At 33.6% G+C, this 5,404-nt stretch overlaps 1 pseudogene; it reads left to right on the top strand.

The window, feature by feature from the left end:
- The first annotated feature begins 781 nt into the window (after positions 1 to 781).
- Positions 782 to 3,236, top strand: LOC126945845 (40S ribosomal protein S7-like; annotated as a pseudogene).
- The last annotated feature ends 2,168 nt before the right edge of the window (positions 3,237 to 5,404 follow it).

Below are 5,404 nucleotides of genomic sequence, written 5' to 3'. Positions count from 1 at the left end.
TTCAAGTCTTATAGAAGAGGTTGTAATCTAAATGAGAGTTCAGATTTCCTAGACAAATCCAGACATATCTAAAAATAGGTCTAACAGTTCGCCTAAACATGGCACATGAGATAACTTAAAGTTTTATTTATTTTATTTTTATTCAGTTAAGGTTTTTCTAAACTTCTTGAAAGGTTTTACCTCTCTTGTCACTGATGTGGTACATTTAAGTGTTGTCATTCTATTATATGACACGTTTTATTAATTGCATTGATTTTAGTTCTAATTTACTGTTATTATCCACTTGAAAAATAATAATTTAAACAAATTTATTTTTTTATCTTATAGACTTTAAACACGGGACAGCTTATAGTAAAACAAATTAGGGAATCTCTATTTTGCATTTTACTGAGAAAAATGTGGCTGCTCAACTCTACTATATTAGTCCTAGAATGGCCTTTAATTAAAAAGAATGAGCACCAATAATAATTCAAGTAGAGCATAAGAAAAAGAGGATAAAAGTAAAATACTGTGCTCAAAATTGCTCCTAAATACGTTTTTGATTATATTTGTATCCTGTTAGAAATTATATGGACTAAGAGCCATGAGAACAATCTTGGAAGCAAATAGTTTTATTAAAAAGAAGTTCATCTTCTGCATGACAGCAAAATAATGTGAAGTATTATATCAAAATAACACTGATGAAATTTTCTTATAAGTTAATTTAAAAGGTGGTACATATTTTATACAATAAGGTAGATTTGAAAATTTCAAACATACTAAACTGTATACTTTCTGAATCATGCATACTTTAACTATCAATAAAAGGTAAGATGAGCTAACAGACTGCAAATCTTTCTACATTTTTTTCCTCCTTACTGTCATGATAAATGGATTTTTTTTCATCATTTTTGGAAAAGAGTCTTGTAACAGTCTTGTTTGATCATTTGCTACCCACCAATGACTGGCCTCTCTAGCTCAGGTACTGAAGTACAGCATTTGTTTGAAATTCCATAGATGTCAAAAGTAATAGTAGCAAATGAACTCATTGGAGAGAAAAGAGAATGAATTTTTTTGTGGGGGGGGGGGGCGCTGTGAAATCAAATGAAAAATATTTCTATTTGGAAGTAGATGCCAGTTATTTTGTGGATATTTTACTGTTTAGATGAAAAATAAAAGATAATTTAAGAACCAAATATTACTGCTACTAAGAAACAGCCACTTATTATTTAGAAAAGAAAAACATAAAAAACAGGGGGTTAGAATTTGAAATTTAAAAGAAGGCTTTTGTTTGTTACTGAACGATTTTGAGGCAGGGCATAGTGGCTCAAACCAGTGATCCCAGAACTTTGGGAGGCTGAGACAGGAAGATCACTTGAGGCCAGGAATTTGACACCAGGGTGGACAACATAGTGATACCCTATTTACAAAAATAAAATAAAATAAAATAAAATAAAATTGTAAAATTAGCTGGGCATAGTGGTATGCACCTATAGTTCTAGTTCCTCAGGAGCTTGAGGTGGGAGAATTGCCTGAGCCTAGGAGTTTGAGGTTATGGTGAACTACGATTGTGCCACTGCACTCAAGCCTGGGCAATAGAAATGAGACTGTGCCTTAAACATAAAAATAAAATACTTTGAAATAACAAAATGGTAGGTTTGGGCAATGGAAAGTGGATGACGTTCTGTGTTTTTTCTTTACAAAAATGTGTATGACACCTTTAATAGATGGTGAAAGTAGATATGAAGTATTCATTACTTTTACTGATGTGGGGTATTGTAGAGATTATATTGCAGAGTTGTAAAAAGGATGGATTAATTTTCTCTTCACAAGTAAATGTTCCTACTGTAGGGCATTTGTTTAGTCAAATAAAGCAAGAAAGAAATGAGATAATAGGACAATTTGTCATTCAAAGCTTAAACAGAATTGAAATTGTAAATTTGATGCTACCGCAGATGAATTTTTTAAATAAAATGTAAGCTTGCAGAGAATTTCCAAGAAGAGTAAGAGCTATGACTTTAGCAAATGCCAAGTATATTTGACTTTTAAATGAAACTACATGGAAGCAAAAATAGCAAATCACCAGATTTTAAATGGTTGAAGGAAGTTACACAAGAGCAAAGGAGACAAACTGTACCACTGTGGCACTAAAATAAGATTATATTACAGAAAAATGTGTAACATTAAGTATCATGGAGTTTGCCTATGGAAATAAATATTACATGTATGACTTTTTTTTCTGATTTCTTTATTAGGTTGGTCATATTGCCAAGACTTAAATATTGCTTATTTTTAAAAAATGAAGAAAGTACTTGTCAAAAGTCTTCTAATTGATTATAGTCATTTAACACATGTAGCATTAACATTCTAGGATTATGGTGAATATGGCTTGAGAATTTTCAAATCTACAGCATGAGGATATCTACTACATAATACTTAGCCACCATTATAGGGATTTCTTTGGATACTTCCTTAGATGAAGACAACAACTTTTTCACTGCCATATGAAAGCAATTTCCTAGTTGAGGAAAACATACACACACAGATGCTTATACACAAACAATATTTATCTTTCATTATTATTAGAAATCTAGTATCTTGAGCACATCAAGGCTTGAATTAAAAAAACAAACAAAACAATAACTAGAAAATGCTGAACATGAAGGAATACCTATGAAATCTGATGAGCTCTCGTAAGACTTGGGCCTCTCCCTAAGCTGAATTTGAGCAAGAAGGACGAGTTTGAGTTTGGACCCAGGCTCTTCAGGAGCTCTCAAGACCCAGTACAGGGAGCAGAATATTACAGCAGCCAAGGAAACTGAAGTTGGTGGTGGTCAGAAAGCGATCATAATCTTTGTTCCCATTCAACTGAAATCTTTCCAGAAAATCCAAGTTCAGCTAGTACGTGAATTGAAGTTCATTGGGAATTATGTTGTCTTTATTGCTTAGAGGAGAATTCTTCCCAAGGCAACTCAAAAAAAAAAAAAAAAAAAAAAAAGCCATACAAAAAAATAAATAAATAAGGAAAAGCATCCAAAGAGCCATATTCTGACAGCTGCGTAAGATGTGATCCTTTAGGACTTGGTCTTCCAAGTGAAATTGTGGACAAGCGAATCCGCGTGAAACTGGAGGGCAGCTTGCTTATCAGGGTTCATCTAGTCAAAGCACAGCAGAACAATGTGGAACATAAGGTTGACACTTTTTCAGGTGTCTATAAGAAGCTCACAGATAAGGATGCTAATTTTGAATTCCTATAGTTTCTGTTGTAAACAAAAATGACTAAATAAAGTATATTCACAGTTTTAAAAAGGAAATCATCCTTTTAATCTAACTTGAGATAAAGTTATCAATTTAATCACTCTAATAGATGAGAGTTTAGTATAACTGTGGTTGCTTAAATATTAATATAAACAATGAAATTAGCTTGTTCCAGCAAGCTGTATACGTGAAACATGCTGTTAATTCATCGTTAAATATGCCCACTGGGTGTGACTCAGTGAACTGCAGCAATGCTATGAAAGAGTCGGTATCCAACTGGTTCACCTAGCTTGCTATTGGCAAATGCCCAGAGGCTGGTGACCAATAATCCAGCGTCAAACAGATACAGAAAATACCTATATCAATTAATAGGTTGCTTTACTGATAATGTCAAATATTATCTTTCCCCCAAAATGCCTTGAAAATAATTTAAGATTATGTTGCTCATCGTGGAAATAATAATAAATTCTCTAAGCCTACTCTTTAGGGGAGATTTAGTTCCTGCTAGACATAATTTGTATCTTGATTATCCATGAGGCAAGTGCTGGTATCTGTTAGGGTAGCCTAGGAGTGGTGGTTAGATCATCATAATGTTTAATCAGTGAGAGCTTCAGAGTATTTGAAAGATGAGTCAGTCAGTTATCATGGAAACACACAAAAGACAAACACAGTCATGTGTTTTCTTATAAGACTAAACAAAATATAAATTACATCAATAATATTTATTACTTATTATTGGTTTCAAGCTTACTGTGTGTATTAGTCCGTTTTCACACTGCTGTAAAGAAATTCACGAGACTGGGTAATTTATCAAGAAAAGAGGTTTAACTGGCTCACGGTTTCGCAGGTTGTACAGGAAGCATGGCAGTTTAGGGCACCAAATGTATGTTTAACATATATCTTTCAAACAAATGAATGAAACGTATATTCAGAGTGAATATACTATTGGATCCAATTACCTTCCACCAGGCCCCACCTCCAACATTGGGGAATACAATTCGAACATGAGACTTGAGCAGGGACACAAATCCAAACCATATCACTATGAATATACATAGAACTCATAGTGGGAGAGACTGATGTTAAGCAAGTAAACAAAGAAAGAACACATTTAATACAGTTAATGATCAGTTATTAGTACAAGGAAGGAAGTATATAGACAAATTATTGCAGAACAATATGATGTCAGGAAGCCAACAGGCAAAAAAAAAAAAAAACAAAAACAAAACAAAAACAAAAAAAAAACTTTAGATAGAATAAATAGAAAGGGAATGCCCCTCTAAGGAAGTGACATCTACTCTGAGATCTGCATGGTAAAGTCAAAACTGACTATTGGGATTGCAAGGGATGGGATCAATGCTTAGAGATCTTCAGGAAGAGTAAAACAGCCTTTCTAAAGACCTTGAGGTGGTAGTGAATTTCACCTGTTCCAGAAACTGAAATTATATCAGAAGACTTGTGGCAGAGTCAGCCAGTCAGAGACTAGCAGGGGACGTGTTTGGTGAGGCAGATGGCGCTCAGATGCAGTCAGGCATTATAGACCATATATTTGTTGTGGGCATTAGTGTTTGGGGAGCTTGTCAGAGCACTAGGGTTTAAAAATAAATTACTTTTTTCTGCTGTTAAGACTTTTTTCTATAATTAAAATTTATTGAGGTAAACCAAGATCTTACCTATCCTTAGTTTGCTAATCTGTGGGAGTCAGAGAAGTGAAAGGTATATTATCTCTCCATAGCTACTCTCCGTAGTCCCCATAAGTTCTTTCTTCTCTTGTAGGCAAATTCTTGAGATACAAGGTAGGTTAATGTATAACTATAGGCATCTATAAATTATTTTTCTAATGAACACCATATGATTGTCTTTTTCCTTATTGGAGAAAAGCTGGCCACATAATCAGTGTGCCAATACTTTTCAGCATATCTATTTAGCAAGTGAAGGAATACGTTATCTTACCATCTTTCTCTTGCTAGATCTCTGAAGTTTCAGATTCTATCAATTTCAACTATCATTAGATTATATTTTTCTTCTTACTAATTTGTAAGTTCCTTAAGAGGAGACATGAGGGCCTTATTGTTTTATCTTACCTCTGTATCAAATACAGTACCTTACATTGAAGAAGCTTTCAGATATCAGAAAGTTTATGCAGACAAATGATATCAATTTTATT

This window comes from Macaca thibetana, chromosome X, assembly GCF_024542745.1.
Source record: "Macaca thibetana thibetana isolate TM-01 chromosome X, ASM2454274v1, whole genome shotgun sequence".
Lineage (NCBI taxonomy): Eukaryota > Metazoa > Chordata > Mammalia > Primates > Cercopithecidae > Macaca > Macaca thibetana.
This window is presented reverse-complemented; position numbering and strand designations above follow the sequence as displayed.